Source organism: Pan troglodytes, chromosome 2 (assembly GCF_028858775.2).
Source record: "Pan troglodytes isolate AG18354 chromosome 2, NHGRI_mPanTro3-v2.0_pri, whole genome shotgun sequence".
Classification (NCBI taxonomy): Eukaryota; Metazoa; Chordata; class Mammalia; order Primates; family Hominidae; genus Pan; species Pan troglodytes.
The window spans coordinates 165777501-165798370 of NC_086015.1; the positions used below are offsets into that span (position 1 = coordinate 165777501).

Genomic DNA, 20870 nt, shown 5'->3' on the forward strand with positions numbered 1-20870 from the left:
TGCATACCAAGTACCAGGAGATGTGTTAATTTGCTCAAGCAGTGAAACCACATGGGGTACAGCAGCTCCAATTGGAGTCACCACTTGGATCAGTTTACAATAATCCACTGTCATTCTCCAAGATCCGTCTGTCTTCTTCACAGGCCAAATAGGAAAGTTGAATGGCAATGTGGTGGGAATCACAACCCCTGTGTCTTTCGAGTTCTTAATGGTAGCACTGATCTCTGCAATGTCTCCAAGGGATATGTTATTGTTTTCGATTTACTATTTTTCTAGGTAGAGGCAGCTGTAATGGCTTTAATTTGGCCTTTTCCACCATAATAACTCTCAGCCAACCAGTCAGGGAGTCAATGTGGGGGTTCTGCCAACTGCTAAATATATCTATGCCAATTACACATTCTTGCACTGGGAAAATGGCCACAGGATGAGTCCGGGGATCCACTGGACCTACTGTAAGTCAGACCTGAGCTAAAACTGCATTAATTACCTGACCTTCATAAGCCTTTACTTTAACTGGAGGACCACAATGATGTTTTGGGCACCCTGGAATCAACGTCAGCTCAGAGCCAGTGTCAAATAGTCTACAAAATGTCTGATATTTCCCTTTCCCCAATGCACAGTTACCTTGGTAAAAGGCTGGAGGTCATCTTGGGGAAGGATGGGAAAAAGATTAACAGAATAAATTGTTTGTAGTGTAGTGGGGTCCTTCCTCAAGGGGATCCGACCTTCCCTTCATTCAAGTGGTTCAGGCTCTGTAAACTGGCTCAAGTCTGGAAATTGGTTGAGGGGCAGTGATTCTATGTTTTTATAAATCAAATTAGTCTTCTGTCCACTAGACATGGAAGTTTTCTGCTTATATAAATTAGCTTGGAATTTAGTAGACTTCCTATCAATTTTTCTTCTAGAAACACTGTGAATAATTAGCCAATGCCAGAATGCTACACCAATCAGACTGTTCTGATTGCTCTTTTGCCTCTGCTGCCCTTCACGGTAGCTATGCCCACCGTGCCATTGGTGGTTGAGTGCCACAACTTGGCCCCTGCCAACTCAGGATCCAATTATTCACATGGAATTTATATTTTGTGGTTGAGTGACTGTGGTTCCCACTGTTAGAGCTGACATACAGAGAACAGCAATTGCTGGGCTCTTCAGAGATGCAGCTGCTGCTCTCTCAAATCTATTTCACAAAGTGTTGGTCAAGGGTGTATCTTCTGGACCCTCCCAGCTGGGATGAGTAGGTCTAAAGTGACTAATCCACTCCACTATCCCAATCTCCCTAAGCCTTTGGCTCTCTTCCTCTACATTAAACCAAGGGAGATCAGGCTTTTCCATCTCAGTCACAGTGAGCCGTCTTTTAATCCATATTTCAGCTAACCAAGCAAATAAACTATTAGACTCTTTTTTAACTCCCCAACTTGCAACATTAAATGCAGAAGCCCTACTTAGTAGGCCCAAATTAACAAATTCAGCCTGATTCAACTCTATATTCCCTCCACCATTATCCCACACCCTTAATATCCATTCCGATACTTGTTATTCAGATTTTTGCTTATATAAATTAGAAAACTAAAGCATTTTTTTTCTGAGTGTAGCACACCTCCTCATGGGTCACAATCTGAACCTCACCTTCAGGGGCCCACCAGGACTTTAGTCTAGTTGTAGGTCTAGAAGCAAACAGGGGTATTCGGGGTGGCTCCTGAGGAGAATCAACATTATCTTGCCTGGCAACTGCCTCACGGGAGGCCATCACTGTTGCCTCAGGCAGCACAGAGTTTATCTCCTCAGACAAAGGTGGAAAGGCTGATGGCAGCATGGGTCAGGGAGGGGATGTTGCCAATCCTGGGGATGAGGAAGCTGTTTCTTCTGGGAAAAAAAAGATTCCTCAGTGTTTACAAGCTCAGCTTCCCCAGCTTCACCAGGGTCCTCTCACAGCTCCCCATTCCAAGTTGTAGGGTCCCATTTTTTTTTCCAGTCAATGCCCTCACTTTAACAGTAGACACTTGGGGAGGCTGTGCATGCACCTTTCATTGCAGGTCAGCCACTCACGCGATAAGAGCTTGTGTTTGTGTTTCCACAATTTCAGCTCTTTCTCTACAGGAGGTATGACCCTCACTCAGGGCAAACTTAGCAGATTTGAGGCTCAGTATCTGTTTCTGAAGCTGGGAATTAGAATCCCTGAGTTTATCATTTCCTTTCATCACTTTGTCCAGTGAACTTAGGCACAACCAACCAACTTCATTATGTTTCTTCATTTTTTACATATAGTCAAAAGTATTATGTATAGAGTCACTAAACTCCTTGCCTCTCAGGAGCAGTGAATCAGGAGTGTCAAATGCATTATTTTGCATAACTCTCTAAACAGTTTATGCCAAGGACTACTAGTGTTCTCCATACTATTAGAAGTAGAGTTCTGAACATTTTGGGGTCTAATCATATTAAGCAGCCAGCTCCAGAACTCCCAAAACCAACACAAGAACTCCATTCTTAATATACTGTTCCTCTAGAACTACTCCTGGTATCAAAATCTGTACTAGTCAAGGTTCTCTAGAGGGATAGAATTAATAGGATATATATATATGTATCCTATATATATGTGAGGATATATATATATATCCTATATATGTGAGGAGGATATATATATATTATATATAGGAGGATATATATATCTTATATATGTGAGGATATATATATATATCCTATGTATGTGAGGAGATATATATATATATATATATTCTATATATGTGAGGATATATATATATGAGTTGATTAAGAAGTATTAACTCACACAATCACAAGGCCCCACAATAGGCCATCTGCAAACTCAGAACCAAGGAAGCCAGTATGAGTCCCAAAGCTGAAGATCTTGGAGTCTGATGTTCAAGGGCAGGAAGCATCCAGCACAGGAGAAAGATATAGGCTTGCAGGCTGAGCCAGTTTAGTCTTTTCACGTTCTTCCGCCTGCTTTTTATTCTGGCCGTGTTGGCAACTGATTCGATTGTGCCCACCCCAACTAAGGGTGGGTCTTTCTTTCCCAGCCCACTGACTTAAATGTTAACTTCTTTTGGCAGCACCCTCACAGACACACCTAGGATTAATACTTTGCATCCTTCAATCCAAGCAAGTTGACATTATTAACCATCACAGGTAGCAATGTGCTATGTAAAATATATGAGATCATGAAACACTATTAGTACCAATGGGACATAATCAGATGGTCATTTCAGCTTACATTCCCATTACAGATTGAGAGGTGACAGCGTGCTGGCAGCCCTTGCAGCCCTCGCTCACTCTCGGCACCTCCTCTGCCTGGGCTCCCACTTTGGTGGCACTTGAGGAGCCCTTCAGCCCACCGCTGCACTGTGGGAGCCCCTTTCTGGGCTGGCCAAGGTCGGAGCTGGCTCCCTTAGCTTGCAGGGAGGTGTGGAGGGAGAGGCGTGAGCGGGAACCGGGGCTGCACGTGGCGCATGTGGGCCAGCTGGGTTTCTGGGTGGGCGTGGGCTTGGCGGCCCCGCACTCGGAGTGACTGGCCGGCCCTGCCAGCCCCAGGCAATGAGGGGCTTAGCACCTGGGCCAGTGGCTGCAGAGGGTGTGCTGGGTCCCCCAGCAGTGCCAGCCTACTGGTGCTGCATTGAATTTCTCACTGGGCCTTAGCTGCCTCCCCGTGGGGCAGGGCTTAGGACCTGCAGCCTGCCATGCCTGAGTCTCCTCCCCCCACTGTGGGTTCCTGCATGGCCTCAGTCTCCCCGACAAATGCCACCCCCTGCTCCACGGCACCTGGTCCCATCGACCACCCAAGGGCTGAGGAGTGCGGGCGCACAGTGCAGGACTGGCAGGCAGCTCCACCTGTGGCCCAGGTACGGGATCAACTGGGTGAAGCCAGCTGGGCTCCTGAGTCTGGTGGGGACTTGGAGAACCTTTGTGTCTAGCTAGGGGATTGTAAATACAACAATCGGCACTGTATATCTAGCTCATGGTTTGTAAACACACCAATCAGCACCCTGTGTCTAGCTCTGGGTTTGTGAATGCACCAATCGACACTCTGTATCTAGCTACACTGGTGGGGACTTGGAGAACCTTTGTGTCGACACTCTGTATCTAGCTAATCTAGTGGGGATGTGGAGAACCTCTGTGTCTAGCTCAGGGATTGTAAACACACCAATCAGCGCCCTGTCAAAACAGACCACTCGGCTCTCTGTAAAATGAACCAATCAGAGGATGTGGGTGGGGCCAGATAAGAGAATAAAAGCAGGCTGCCCGAGCCAGCAGTGGCAAGCCGCTGGGGTCCCCTTCCACACTGTGGAAGCTTTGTTCTTTCACTCTTTGCAATAAATCTTGCTGCTGCTCTCTCTTTGGGTCCACACTGCCTTTATGAGCTATAACACTCACCGCAAAGGTCTGCAGCTTCACTCCTAAAGCCAGCGAGACCACAAACCCACCAGGAGGAATGAACAACTCCAGATGCGCCGCCTTAAGAGCTGTATCACTCACGACGAAGGTCCAAGCTTCACTCGTGAGCCAGCGAGACCGTGAACCCCACCAGAAGGAAGAAACTCCAAACACATCCGACATCAGAAGGAACAAACTCTGGAGACACCGCCTTTAAGAACTGTAACACTCACCGCGAGGGTCCACGGCTTCATTCTTGAAGTCAGTGAGACCAAGAACCCACAGATTCCAGACACAAGATGACAACGATGGCATTTTCTTCCTTCTTGCTTCTTCCTGCCTGGTTAGAAAAAGGAAATATATTACCACAAAATCATAAGCCCGTGGTAAAAAAACTCAGCCTTAAAGTGTGAAAGTGAAAAGATGGGAACAGACTGAATTTCTGAAAACAACTTTGAGTCACCATGCTAGTTGTGCACTTCATGATACAAACAAATCCTACTGTCAGTAGTTTTTTTAATTGCAGAAGGCAGATGAATGTATTCCTTATGAATGTATCCACCCACTCTGTTTTGTTCATGCTCCTTTCCATACAACAATGTAATCAGCAGGTTAAGTGAAGAAATATACGTTCAAGGAATATTTACTATTTCTCTTGACCATGACCAGACCAGAGGCAGATAAAATAGGTCAGTAGCTCCCAAGAGATTCTTAAACATGCACTTTCAAGTTAATATTTTAATACACATATTCTTCTAATTTAGTTTTATCAGTAGATACCCATCAAGACTCTTCTCTGGACTTTCTCATGATATATTGCAAAAGTTTGACACCGTCAGCTTCTAAATTATAATTATTAATTTACTTATATTTATTTTTACTTTATAATCAGGAAGTAGAGTGGAGATCAGAGCATAATACTATTTTAGTAAACTATTTCATTGTTTTCAGCTCATCTCACACTGTACTTCTGGTAGCAAGAAAGCAAATCATTACATCTTCTTGTTTGATTGTTCCTCCATATCAACGTGATGATTGTGTATATTGTCCTCAATTTGCTTGCATGACTTATTACATTTCTGCCAAATATTCCAGTGGATGTTTTCTGTTACTAGATTAATGCACTCTCTGATTCTTTCTCTGATAAGTATGTCTCACTTCACATTTTATCTCAGACAGGTTAATAGCTGCCTCCTTAGTAACATTTAGAAAATGAGATGAACAGAAACCAGCATGTTTTATTATTATTTCCAAGAAACTTTTATTCCTTTACCCACATTTGGGGTCACATAAGAAGTCTGAGATTTTGATCAGACATCTGCCTTTATAGAGGCTTCCGGTAATTAAGCCTGAGAATGTTTTCAGCATATAAAGAGAGGAATGAATTTAAAAGATAGCAAGAAGGAACAATCAAGATGTTAGTGAATTGTATTTTAAAACATTTGGGGAGAAGAAATTTCATAGTACATGATATCTGACAATTAGTGATATTTGATAGAGCAGTATCAGATTTTGTAAAGAAATAATATTTTGAAATTAGAAGACTAGATAATAAGGCCATGTGAGCCTTTTTTAATGGGATATTATTTGACATAACATTCACCTAATTCTGATTTTTGAGGCTGAGCTTTGCTACAGACCATTAGGCTTTGACTGTGAGCTACTGAGATGAGATAGCAATAAGATAAAATAAACCAAAAATTTAATGTGAGAAGGTGAAATGCTTGGCTTGTTGAACTTGGTTGTATTTTACTAATATGATATAAAATAAAGCCATTTGCTGAATTGATAAGAGAATGCTAGGTAATGTTTTTATAAAGTTCTAATTTTTTCTCATTTTTATAATGGTAACAATTAAAACTGAAATTGCATTACCAGTATTGTTACTGCTATGCTGATATTTCATAGATACTATTTGGTGCTTTGGTATTGAGTCATTAGAGTGATAAAAAGAAACAATACACGTTTTATGCTTTTGTGTAATAAAGAGTTTTCATGCTTCTCTTTAAAGTCTGAGATTTTTCTTATTAACAAAATTAAATAAAACAATAATTTTACGAATTCTGTCACTGCTTTTCCCTGGTTTATTTGTACTTATTGAAAAGTTTATGTAACTACAGCAATAAAGTATACTACTAAGATCAACTTCCTTTTCTTTCCAAATTTAAGGCTTTTAAAAAAATATTTTTGAGTCATTTTCAGAGATGTGTGAAATTAACAGCAAAACTGCCCCCATTTGGGGATTATAATTTATGATTGGCAAGACACATTAGATCTTCAGGTGTTGGAAATAAAAAATTAAATATAAATACAAAAGGATAAATGGTGAGTGATACCACGTGGCCAAGTGAAATTACACAAGACTTGGTAATGAGATTACAATGTGAATCTTGAGACATAAGTAAAAACCTCAAACCCATATAAGGCCTGGAGCTGAAACTCAGCTACCCAAATTCAGTACCTCAGCCTCCCTAATGAATGTAAAGGATGTGTTGCCTGAAACACAGTGAGATACATATTCAAATACAGTACACAACTGTAAAGAACAGTTAGGGTAGTGGTAATGGTGCAGAGCAGTTGAGCCTCAACACTGGGGCTTAGCCTTGGAAGGGATTTTGGCTTTGCCCAGGAAAGAATTCAAAGGCCAGCTGATGGTGTTAGCAACTTTTATTGAAGTGGCAGTGTACAGCAGCAGCAGAGGTACTGCTGTTTGCGGAGCAGGGCTACACCAGAAATAGTGTGCCCACAGTAGCAGCTCTGAGGCATTTCTGCAGTCATATTAATACCCAATTTTAATTATATGAAAATTGAATGGTGAACTATGTAGAGATTTCTAGAAAAGAGGTGGTAACTTCTGGGTTGTCCAGTGGTTGACATGGAAAGACGTAGTAACTTCCAGGTGTTGCCATGGCAATGGTAAACTGCCATGGTACACTGCTGGGCATGTCTTATGGAAAGCTGCCTCCACCCTGTCCCTGTTTTAGCTAGTCCTCAATTTGGTCTGGTGTCCCAGTCCCACCTCTGGAGTCAAGCCCCACCTCCTACCTCAGTACGCTATCTTCTGCCTATATATTTTTGTTGATAAACCAAAATATGCCCAAGATGAGCATGGCACATGTTCAAGTGGTGACTCACTTTGATCCTATTTGATCCTATCCCCACTTCCAACCAAACTAAAACAGGTCCTGGAGGTCCAGGATTTGTATTTGTTATATTTATGGCAGTCACTTCAGTGGCTTACACAAAATTCTGCCTTACATGGAGTAGGTACTCGGTAAATTATTTGCTGAATGATTAATTTTTTTTTTATAGTATAGAGAAATTACATGCAAAAGACAAATATCTAGACACACTAAAAAGACTGACAGGAGTGACATTGTATCATGTAAACAAAATACAGATGTCCATAAATTTATTACAAAATTTGAGCTTATTTAAATTTTTTATGTCAAAATGAAGATTTATTCATTTCATAAGAAAAATTTATAGTTAATCTTACTCTCAAAAATAAAAATATAAAAGTTTTTACTTTAAAATTATAGTTTCTGTTGAAGGACTTACACAGATCTCTTAATGATTTCTAAGAAAAATTATTTCATTTCAGAGAAATTAAATTTTGTCCCAATTATATGTTGTTTTTTAGTATTTATGAATTTGACAGTTATTTTAACAGCTCACTTAAAAGTTTTCCTCTATATTGTTAGAACATTCTTGGCCTATAGCTCCTTGTTAATAATAATAATAATATCACGTCTGTAAACCCAACACTTTGGAAGGCCGAGGCGGGTGGATCACAAGGTCAGGAGTTCAAGACCAGCTTGGCCAACATGGTGAAACCTCATCTCTACTAAAAATAAAATAAAATAAAAAATTATCCAGGCATGGTGGCAGGCACCTGTAATCCCAGCTACTCAAGAGGCTGAGGCAGAGAATTTCTTGAACCCAGGGGGCAGAAGTTGCAGTGAGCTGAGACTGGGCCACTGCACTCCAGCCTGGGTGACAGAGCGAGACTCCATCTCAAAAAATAACAATAATAAAATCAATAACAATACATAATGTGGTTAAAATGTAATTCTGTTTTAAATATCAATCTCAAATACATATTATTAGATCTCTCTCTTATTTTATTATATTTCCCTTGATAGTTAATTTGTAAATGTCTAATAAATTTGAAATGCTGACAAAAGTTAAATAACATGTAATGATCTTAACTGTAGTATTATCTTTAATAACTTAATTCAACTGCTGGAAAAATTAATTCATAGAGAAGGCATCATCTGAGAACAATTTCATTGTGTTAAATTGCTTTGTATTCAATATGCTCATTTAGGCATGCACACCTTTTCATTTAGGGGCATTCATCTTACAAAAGTTCATAAACTTAGAGCGTTAAGTTGACTATGCTATTTTTGTTCTTGCTAAAATTCCAGAGCTAATACAGCTAAAATAATTGCTTTAGGATTGGAGCATGAATACACACTTATCTCAATAATAATATCATGATTTAAATTAAATACATTTTACCATCTACTTCAGAATAATTACGGTTATGAATGACTACCTATTCTCAGTAAATTATTTCAAAGACATTGATTTTACCAATTAAACATTTCTATATATGTCTAAGAGCAAAACATTTTTAATCTGTGCCTCAGCTTTCTACAATCATTAATTTTAATCCTGATTGGTTACATGCACACTCATTTTGTCTATGTTTTTTCACATCTATTTTTGAGCATTGGAGCAGAACACCCCAGCTCACAGCCTTTTAAGTTAAAATTTCTTTTGATACGATAAAGAGTCACTGGCTAGTCACTCATTTGAATCAGATAGCACTTTCACCATTTAAAATGTTTTGATCAGTAAAGGCAGAATTGGATATATTAAAAAAATTTTAAACTTTAATTAAAAATTATTTTAGTAAATTAAATATGGGTTGTATATTATTTTCTCATATCTCTTCTCTCTCCTCCTGTCTTTTTTCTAGTTAGATTATACCTAATAATAGCATGTTAAACCATATTCATTCATGTTATAAGTTTTAAATTCTAAGAAATGAATTCATTTGGAGAGAGTAACTGGAAATTTTAAAAGTAGTCATCACTACTTAATATAATATTTTATCAAGTGTTAAAAAAATTACTTTCAATAATTAATGTATTATGACCAAAGGGTCAACCTTTCTATTAGACTTTATTAGTCATACAGGAAATATCACTTTGGCAAATAAGCTTATGCAAAATGATTGAGTCAAAATTTTTTTGAGGGTGTTTAAACTTTAATCCTCTCTGTTTCAATCTGTCTTAATTATGATGCAAGATTATAACTAGCCCCTAGCAACAGCTCATGATTTTGCCAGTAATATGACTTAAGGAAAGTTATTTCATTTATCAAATATTTTACTTTGTATATTTACATGTCCACTTGAAAGTTATGTTTTATTTCATCATTGATAAGGTTTGGCTGTGTCCCCATCCAAATCTCAAGTTGAATTATATCTCCCAGAATCCCCATGTGTTGTGGAAGGGACCAAGGGAGAAGTAATTGAATCATGGGGGCAGGTCTTTCCCATGCTGTTCTCATGATAGTAAATAAGTCTCATGAGATCTGACAGGTTTAGCAGGGGTTTCCACTTTTGCTTCCTCCTCATTTTCTGTTTGCCTGACACCATCATGCAAGATGGGACTTGCTCTTCCTTGCCTTCTGCCATGATTGTGAAGCCTCCCCAGCCATGTGGAACTCGAAGTCCAATAAACTTTCTTTTGTAAATTGCTCAATCTTGGGTATGTCTTTATCAGCAATGTGAAAACAGATTAATAAAGTCAACTGGTATGAATAGAGTGAGGCATTGCTGAAAAGATACCTTAAAATGTGGAAACGACTTTGGAACTGGGTAACAGGCAGAGGTTGGAACAGTTTGGAGGCCTCAGAAGAAGACAGGCAAATGTGGAAAAGTTTGGAACTTCCTAGAGACTTGTTGAATAGCTTTGCCCAATATACTGATGGTGATATGGACAATAAGGTCCAGGCTGAGGTGGTCTCAGATGGAGATAAGAAACTTGTTGGGAAATGAAGTAAAGGTGACTCTTGTTATGTTTTAGCAAAGAGACTGGCAGCATTTTGTCCCTGCCCTAGAGATTTGTGGAACTTTGAATTTGAGAGAGATGATTTGGGATATCTGGTGGAAGAAATTTCTAAGTAGCAAAGCATTCAAGAGGTGACTTGGGTACTGTTAAAGGCATTCAGTTTTAAAGGGAAGCAGAGCACAAAAGTGGAAAATTTGCAACCTGATGGCAATAGGAAAGAAAACCCCATTTTCTGTGGAGATATCCAAGCCAGCTACAGAAATTTGCATAAGTAGCAAAGAGCCTAATGGTAATCCCAAAGACCATGGGGAAAATGTCTCTAGGCCATATCAGAGACCTTCACGGCAGCCCCTCCCATCACAGGCCTGGAGGAACAGGGGGAAAAAATGGTTTCATGGGCCTGACCCAGGGTCCCCATGCTGTGTGCAGCCTAGGGACTTGGTGCCCTGTGTTTCAGCTGCTCTAGCCATTGCTGAAAGGAGCCAATGCACAGCTCAGGTTGTGGCTTCAGAGGGTGGAAGCCCCAAGCCTTGGCAGCTTCCACATGGTGTTGAGACTGTTGGGTGATCAGAAGTCAGGAATTGAGATTTGGGAACCTCCACTTCGATTTCAGAAGATGTATGGAAATGCCTGGATGCCCAGGCAACATTTTGCTGCCCAGCTGGTGCCCTCTTGGAGAACCCCTGCTAGGACAGTGCAGAAGGGAGTTGGAGCCCCCACACAGAGTCCTTAATGGGGCACTGCCTAGTGGAGCTGTAAGAAGAGTGCCACCATCCTCCAGACCCCAGAATGTTAGATCCACCAACAGCTTGCACTGTGTGCCTGGAAAAGCCACAGACACTCAACAGCAGCCCATGAAAGCAGCTGGGAGGGAGGCTGTACCCTGCCAGGGTGAAGCTGTCCAAGACCATGAGAACCTACTTCTTGCATCAGCATGATCTGGATGTGAGACCTGGAGTCAAAGGAGATCATTTTGGAGCTTTAAAATTTGACTGCCTTGCTGGATTTCAAACTTGCAAGTGCCCTGTAACCCTTTTGTTTTGGCCAATTTCTCCCATTTGGAATGGGTGTATTTACCCCATACCTGTACCCACATTGTATCTAGGAAGGAACTAGCTTGTTTTTGATTTTTCAGGCTAATTGGCAGGACGGACTTGCCTTGTCTCAGATGAGACTTTGGACTGTGGACATTTGGGTTAATACTGAAACGAGTTAAGACTTTGGAGGACTGTTGGGAAAACATGATTGGTTTTGAAATGTGGGGACATGAGATTTGGTGGGGCCAGAGGTATAATGATATGGTTTGGCTGTGTCCCCATCCAAATCTCAACTTGAATTGTATCTCCCAGAATTCTTACTTGTTGTGGGAGAGACCCAGGGGGAGGTAATTGAATAATGGGGGTAGGTCTTTCCCATGCTATACTAGTGAGAGTAAGTCTCATGAGATCTAATGGGTTTAGCAGGGTTTTCTGCTTTTGCTTCTTCCTCATTTTCTCTTGCCTGCCACCATCCATGTAAGATATGACTTGCTCCTCCTTGCCTTCTGCCATGATTGTGAAGCCTCTCCAGCTATGTGGAACTGTATTAAACCTCTTTCTTTTGTAAATTGCCCAGTCTTGGGTATGTCTTTATCAGCAGTGTGAAAACAGACTAATGCAATCATTAAGTATTTGGTTAGTGGTAAATCAAGTTAAAAATGACACTATTTGTAGAAAACCACTTTATAAAGGGCTAAGAAACTACAAAAATGTATTACTAAGTAAGAGGGAGAAATTGGTGGACATAAGTCACATATTTAAAGACAATGTGACCTATCACTTTTGAACTTTCCACTTCATTATTTTCCATAAATTAGTTTTCTTTTTTTTTTGTCACTACATACTCTTCTTTTGGCTTTATTATTTTTTAATTATCAAAAATGTAGATAGTTTAATTGATATGGCCTGGTAAGTTTATTCTCATTTGCCTACTCTGGGATCCAAACATATACATACACATATGTGTTGTCTGTCTATGTGTCATATAAAATGAGAAAACAAAAACAAACAGAAAAGTTTTTAAATAAAATGTGTGTTTTTTTCTGAATTAAATTGATAGAACAGTGTGAAAAATATGTTCCTATTTAAAAATAAGCATATATTTAATACCAGGTGGTTCTTAAAAAAGGCTTGTGAAAATGCCCCATATTATAATTTAAGAGATCATATCCATTTAATAAGAACAAAAAAGAATAAGAAATGAAAACTAAATAAAGTCTACAAAAAAAAGAATATGATCCATTATATATTAATCTTTCTTAGCAAAATAAGTTTTATATGTCTTTCCCAAGTTTAGGGTTTGCTTTCATTTTTAATGATTTTTTTTTTTACTAGAAGTCCTCTTAAGTTTAGTGTAGACACTTTTATCTCTCTTTTTAAAATATATAGTGCTTTTGCATTTGTTATATAAAAACCTTTCCTTGCTCCAGTGTCAGAAATATTCACTTTGTCCTTACTTTTAACAGTCTGTGAGATATCATTCAACTTTTGTCGCTGTCTTGATTTTGCGAACTAATTGCATCTTCCCAGGTTTATATGAGATGCTTTTTATTTCCCTTAAAATTCACCCAGAAATATATTGTTTCTTATTTATTAATTTTGCCTATTGTATCAAACATTTCTTAATGAGCTATTCGAGATCTCCTTGCCCTCAGTTTTTGTTTGTTTGGTTGTTGTTGTTGTTGTTGTTTTTGATTACCACAATAATCAGCAAGATGTGGGGTCTAGCTTACTTAATGAGAGCTTAACATACAAGGCCCCCCAGAAATGCTGCAGAATTAGTAAACTTTGGGGCCAATGTTTAACAAATGTGAGATAATAGCCATATATAAATTCTCTATTTTTATCTAGATGGACTGAATTTTAAAACAGTTTACAAGAATATCATTTGTCAAAAGATGATCCCACAAAATACAACAATCAATTGCACCTGATCGGGTTAGGCCAGGCTCAGTGGCTCACACATATAATCCAGCACTTTGGGAAGCCAAGGTGGGAGGATTTGGAAGATTGAGTTCAGGAGTACAAGACTAGTCTGGCCAATATAGCTAGATGTGGTAGCACATAGTGTTAGTCCTAGCTGCTTAGGAGGCTGAGGTGGCAGGATTACTTGAGCCCAGGATGTGGAGGCTGCAGTGAGCCTTGATCCACCACTGCACTATAGCCTGGGCAACAGAGCAAGACCTTGTCTCAAAAAAAAAAAAAAAAAAAAAGGCGCTTTGAGTGAATTCTGCTTCCTTATCAGCCTCACTTCTATTTCCTGTTATTACCTACTTACATAACACAGTACCTCAGGCTTTGACTGAGGCTCTGATATTTGAGGAATCCAGTCTAAGACTTCTACTATACTTTGCTCACACATGATTTGAAAAAAATGTGTATTTTTTAGTTCATATTTCTATTCCAAAACTAAAATAATTTGTGCTATATTTTGTATGATGTTCTTTCTCCAAGAAAATATCTCTATATTATTTTGTATATTTACTGTCTGATTCTATAAGTCTTAGTTGAATGGGAGAAATGAAAAATAAAACCAGCAGTAATAAGAAATCAACTTAAGCAAACTAATTATTTTTCTAAATATTACATTGCATGAGAGTCTGCAAAATATACAAGATACTGCAGAAACCCAAATTAGTACCCTAAGGAACAGATATGAAAAAAACACACAGAAGTTAGAAGAAGAAAGTTTGTTTTCTGGAGTAAACTTTCAAATATATGCTCTTTATCACTTAAATGATATATTAATCACAAACTGTTACTGTTTTGTTTTGTTTTGTTTTGTTTTGTTTGATACGGAGTCTTGCTCTGTTGTCCAGGCTGGAGTGTAGTGGCACAATCTCGGCTCACTGCAACCTCCCCTTCCAGGTTCAAGCAATTCTTGAACCCAGAATTGGGTTCTGGTTCTTGCCTAGGCCTCCCCAGTAGCTGAGACTACAGGCATGTACCACTATGCCTGGCTAATTTTTGTATTTTTAATAGAGACAGGGTTTCACTATGTTGCCCAGGCTGGTCTAGAATTCCTGACCTAATGAATCGCCTGCGTCAGCCCCCCATAGTGCTGTCATTACAGGCGTGAGCCACTGCACCTGGCCACTTCTTATTTCTTAGCAAAGCCTACTTAAATGTTATTTCTACCAGGATGATGTCTGAGTAAATATATCTGTAAATTACTTTGCATTCACTAAATACTAGCGAATTATAAAACTGGGCTTTATAAAGGGGTATAGGTTTATTTTTTCCCACATATTTAAATTGAGCACAAATTTTCGGTAGCTGTGTTTCTAATCATATAAATAAAAAAATGCTTTACTTATCTTCCATCTATGACACTTTCAATGTATTCATGCAAAAAATATAATTGCTCTAAACTGGAAATAATATTGCTGCATATTATATAGAAAAGTTAAAAGAATATGGCTCCTTGAATCAAATTACTTCACAGATAATGAGGTACTAAAGCATTTTTGTTGCTGTTCTTACTGAGCATGCAGAGTGACTTTACTATTGCTAAAATATAAATGAAACGTGACAAATTAAAAAGTCTGGTTAATACTCTGAAATTGCATTAAATTCCCAAACATATTTTTATGATCCAAACTGTGGGACTTGCAAACAACTATCTGTAATGTATTAAATAAACAAGTAAGTCAAATTTTACCACTTTATCTTTAAAATAATTGAGCCACTTTTCTTTTGTGGTTACTTACATTCACTTTTAAGCTATGCCAAGAGCCTGATTTTAGTGTCCTGACCACTGATTAGAAAATTTCTGCAGAATATACTGGAAACAATTTTATCTAATGTACTTTAGTGTACATTAGAGTTTTAGAACTATTTTAAACCGAATATATACAGAGTCTTATTTGTTTCTGCACAAGTTACTTAATAAATTCAAAAATTAATAGCATAAATATAGAGTAGCAAAAGCAGGCAAGATTTCCTCCAAATGGTTGAAATTAAAATAAACGATAATGGAAAAACAGGTATCATGCGATACTCTGTGAAGGAATAATCAATTTTATTTTGTTGTAGCCAGAAATACGTATCTTGAACCAAATAATGAGGAAGAAAAACAGAAAACAACTGAAGTCAAATTGAAATAACAGTTATTACTGAAGCCCAAGAAGACACGACAAGACTGAGGAAAGTTTCCAGATTAAATGAGACCAAATGAGCATGGCAAACAATGGCAAGCCTTTGTCTTGATTGAATCCTTTTGGGTAAAGCAAATAAAATTGGAAATTGTTGTAAAATTTGATGAAATTTTAATATATACTTCAGGCTAAAGTGTTGTGCCAATGTTGCATTCTCTAAACATGATAACTATAGCATTGTTACTTAAATAAAATACTTTGTTTTTAGGAAATACACATAAACTATTAAGGAGTAAATGGGCATAATAGAAATTGCTGAACCTGGGCAAAGTGTATATGAAATTATTCGTTTGTTCTACTGTCCTGAATGTTAAAAGATATAAATAGAAATCTAAATAAAATAAAATGCATAACTTTAGAATTCAAAAGTTCTTAGCAATTGAAGTGTAGGCATCCCAGTTTGGATTATTTATTTTCCTTTTAAAAGTATGTGCATTTTCTGAATTTTTAAAGAGGGATATGGCAGGTTTATTTTCATAAGATCTTGGCAGAATCCATTTTATTCAGAAGTTTATGCATTAAATTTTTCACGTATCCTTACAACCTTTATTTGTAAGGTTACCATAAAAATTAAAAGAAACAGTGAAACAAAAAATGAAGCATATGAAAATGTAGAAGAAATCTTCAAATCAGGAAAAAATAAAAATAAACCCCACGTTATTTCAATATAGTTGTTATTAACCATGTACTTTAATGATTATAACTTTATTCAAGGATATGAAAGGAATATAAACTAAAGATATGCAGAATTAAAGAGTTTAAACAAATAATTAGAACCTAATTTTTCTAGAATTTGAAGAATATCTGAGATCAAGAAATTATTGGATATGTTTAATGGCAGAATATAGGACTGTTAGTCTGAAAAACTGCAAAATGAAGAAATAAGCATAAGAGAGCTGTGGAATACCAGCAAAAGCTCTAAATCTAAATGGAATGCTAGAATGAAAGTGATATTGAGGCAAAATAGATATTCAAAAAGGTAATGTCTAATGATTTTCCAGAACTGAAGAAAAACTTTAAACCACAGAATCTAGCTTGGGAGTCTCCATAAAGGAAAAATACAAAGAAAACCACGCATAGATATACCATAGTCAAACTTCCTAAGACAAAAAATTAATGTAAAATCCTTATAGTAGCAAGGATAAAATGACAAGCAACTTTAACAAAAACAATAATAAAATGGTTTACTTTTCAACAGAAACCACGTATGTTAACAGTCAAAGGAAACACATTTTAAATGTTAAAAGAAAAATCATAATCTAACATTACTATCAAAATCCATATTCATATAAGGTAAAGGTAAATTATATATATTTTCTGATAAATTATGTTAAAATACAAAAGCCTGAACATAAAATTTTTACTATTAAAAACACATAACGTGTTTTTCCATATTTTGTGAGAAAATATGGAAAAAAATGAAACCAAAGAAGGCATATGGAAAAAATAAAGATGAGCACAGTAACAAACGAATAAAGTAGAAAAAAAAAGCTAAATATGGTTCTTTCAAAAGATTACTAACATGATGAATACCTTTAAAGACCAATCAAAACAAAAAGTTGATTACACACCATATTGCAGAGCTACAATAGCTTTATAGTAAATGTGCTCTTAATATGAACATATGTCAGGAGGAAAATGAAACATAGGCAAGGAAAAGACATATACATTGTTTTTAATAACCAAAATACACCTAGAGCTGTTGTACAGATCATTATTGTCTGGAAGCATGATCAATCCAGATTTGCATTGTGGTTTGGTGTGTTGTGATAGCATATCAAGTTTTAAGTTATAGTCATTTTAATCTATATGAGGATCAGATTATTTCATTGTTATTACATAATTATTTATTGGGTTAGTTGGCAAAACAACAGCTATATTACAATATTTAGGATTCTAGAGATCACACCAGTGTACATGACAATGATCATAGAAATTAACAAGAGCATAATTATTAAAAACCGGAGGACCCTTCTGAGCCAGTCACCTTTGTTTCACAAACCCCACCAATGAGCTAGGTCTAAGGCAACCTAGAATAAATTTCTTGCCTTGGTGTCAGTCTGTTTGAGAAGTCATCTATTTTTCAAATTTTAGTATTTCTACCTAAAATTTATTTGACAACTTTAAAGGTTTTAGAAATGCCTCTAGGACTATAAGTACAAAATCCTTCACCAAAGACAGCAAAATAACTTGCCTGTAAGACTTAACAAAGATAGATGATGGTTCTATTATATTCAGCTACTTGCCCGTTTTTGACTAGTGTTCTAATAGGTATGTCAATAATTGTTTTGTTGGAATTGCCTGTGACTGGGTAATTCTTTTTTATGACATGAATAATCCTCCTAGCTTTTTGAACTTCTTTCATAGCTTGAATTGAGGCAGCACCGGGACAGAAAATGGCAGTTTAAAATCCTTTATTTGTGAAAAGGTGGAATGATTTAGCACTCATTTGTTAAGTTCTTATTGATCTAGAATATCATCTTTTTCCATAATTAGTCATCTACATTTCTCCACTTTCATGCCTTAATGGTTTGTATCTGTGAGGATCCCCAAAGAGGCTGTGAGTTCTAACTGGCCCTGTGAGATAAACTTGAGGCAATACTCCAAGGTAACATGTACTCACTAGACCTGAGTAATATGTTATTTTTCTGGGAAACCAAATGTAACTCAGTTCCACAAATGCAGTATTTAAAAATTAGAAGCTACACTTGAATAATTTTCTTGCCAAAATGTTGCAGTTGAATTATTTAGTAACTTTGTTTCCATTTTGCATTATATAAAGAAAGTAGTTTCCACCCATGCACCTACTCCCTAACCATATCCCCAGCTAAAGACGAGGGAAAAAGAAAGGAAATATCATGTCCTTTGACTCAGTATCTCCTGTTAAGCTTTCCTCTTGGCACAGCCATATGAAGGCAACTGTGTTTGCCACCAGTAGTACCCACTCCATTGTTTACTTTTGTGTGTATGACATCACAATGTATGAAGGAGATAGGAGCATGCTACTTCAAATGTGCTACTTTCGCATGTTAGTCATTTTGAGCTGAAGGCATTTGGGAAACATCAGATGCAGGGAAGGCTCTCTAATCTATTCTTTTCTACCTAAGAAGAGGCCATAAAATGTCTCATGAGAAAGGTATTCTCCCCATACCAGAATGAGAACATCCTTATCACCAGAGACTGGGTATCAACACTGAAATGAATCTATACAAACAAACTTACCAAAATAACTCTTACCTTCAACTAATTTTACCCTCCACCCCCATTATTTGTCTCCTAGTCACTTCTAGGAGTGAAAAAAACTTATTGCCCCAAGCACCTTTGTCTTGTATTTGATCACAAATTTAACATTTCTTTGTCTAAGAGGTTAACTAGCTTTCTGTTCTAGTGACTTCTTTGAGTATTCAAGGTCCCATATATGTATAAACATTTAATAAAACAGGAGCATTTCTCCTATTAATTGGTCTTATGTCAGTTTAATTTTTACACCCAGCCGAAAATCATAAGAGAGCAGAGGATTTCTTTTTCTCCTCAAGAAGTACATTAAGCCTGCCTTCTTCACGTCTATAATGATCTTGACTTTAGAAAAGCCATGAAGGACATTTTTCCATGCTTTGTCTCAGAATGAGTATTTGGATCTTTCTGACAACAGTATAGAGACTAACGAGTCTTTAAAGAGAAATGGAAGCATATTTAAAAACCTGTATTTTTCCGGGCATTTCAGTATTCAGTGGATCATTTGTAGCCCACTAGTGCTACCATACCATAAAATAACCAATGGCATCTATAAAAATAAGTAAAAAAAAAAAAGGTTAGCCTGAAAGAAAAATTTTCCTCATTTACATGACAAGAAGTGAGCACCAAAGAAGGCTGAGTAGAATGACTGCACTAAGAAATAAAACACAGAACAGAACTAAAACCAAACACAAGTAAAATGATACAGAAAGAAACAACAACAGAAAAGACAATGTCTTGATCTAGTGTCTTAGGTGGAAGATGTGTACCTCACTCTGTGGTTAGCCTGAGTTATGTTCTTGGGATAACTCTTATAATTTCCAATGTCTTAGGTTTACAGAGGACTTTCTGAGAATCTATAGTTTTAAAGCTCTCATTGGTATAAAGACATAGATGATGATGAGTGAAAAATCTTTGTCAGAGAACAGATGAAATTCATGAATCCAAGGCCTTATTTCTTGGTGAGTAACTACTATGCCAGTAGTTGAAAGTATAAGTTTTTTTTTAAACGTGATCCCAAGAAATATTTTTTATGTCTTTTCCAGAAGATGAAGTCCCCAGGTTTTCAAGCATGTGGAGGCTACCTGGAAGTATCCTGAGGAAAGGCAGGTTGTATTTCAATGCCCTATGGCTCAGTGTATTTCCTAGGTCCCCTCAATACTTTGTCATGTCGTCTTGAATGAATGTGGAGTTCAAAATTAGGGGAAAAAAATACTGAATGTCATAGAATGACTCCTGATTAGTTTTATGTGAGAAGCAATGGTTGTTGGAGATCATAAGGTCCATAGGTATCACAGTCGTGTCAGACTGTTTGACAGTACAAATTTAAAATTTCTGTTGGTTTTCTGTAAGCTTCATGAAAATTGAGGTGAAAAAAAAATACAATGTCTTTACCAGTGGCAAGGCCTCCCAAAGCTCTTTCCTGCTGTCTCAACAAAGTGGTTGCCCTTGTCATTAGCATAAGAGGTTGGAATTTCTTAGGATGAAAACTCAAAATATAACAACATTTTTGCTTCCACCATGACCATACCTGTCCAGCAAGGTAAGTTTTCAATTCATCTTTAGAATAAGAAAACAATTTATTAAAATTTTATCCCAGGCATAGTTTTATGAAATCTATCTAGAGGTTTTTAAAAGAATCCTGAAGCTTGGGTTCTTTCCATGTTATTCCCTTGCAGTTTAACAATATTATGTTGGTGATATATGAGAGATTCACCAGAGATGGCCTTAGTGATATTGGTAAAGTTTGCCCAGTGGCGTTGATTGAATAAGTGGATTTTTTTTCTTTTTTTGGCCTATGGTGAGTAATTTGATGCAATTTTTTTTGTTTGTTTGTTTGGTTTTGGTTTTTTTTGCAAGACTCCATTTGATGCTATGTGGTGTTATCAAATGTGCTAAAAAGGCTGGTGGCAATTAGAGATTACAATTATGTTTTCCCAAATACCTCCTTCCAGATTCTGGAGAAATTG

The 20870-nt window shown here is 37.3% G+C and overlaps 2 long non-coding RNA genes across 2 annotated transcripts in view; one reads left to right on the plus strand and one right to left on the minus strand.

The window, feature by feature from the left end:
• Positions 1 to 17914, minus strand: part of LOC134809530 (uncharacterized) — a 24607-nt gene extending 6693 nt beyond the window's left edge. Inside the window, exons 1-2 of the long non-coding RNA XR_010155462.1 lie at positions 17857 to 17914; positions 4620 to 4722 (exon numbers count right to left, since the gene is read on the minus strand). This is a non-coding gene — a long non-coding RNA (uncharacterized LOC134809530). The remainder of the gene's footprint in view (positions 1 to 4619; positions 4723 to 17856) is intronic.
• A 777-nt stretch (positions 17915 to 18691) lies between these two features.
• Positions 18692 to 20016, plus strand: LOC107970521 (uncharacterized). Its single transcript, XR_001713117.4, has 3 exons — positions 18692 to 18802; positions 19734 to 19862; positions 19947 to 20016. It is a non-coding gene; the product is annotated as an uncharacterized LOC107970521 (long non-coding RNA).
• The last annotated feature ends 854 nt before the right edge of the window (positions 20017 to 20870 follow it).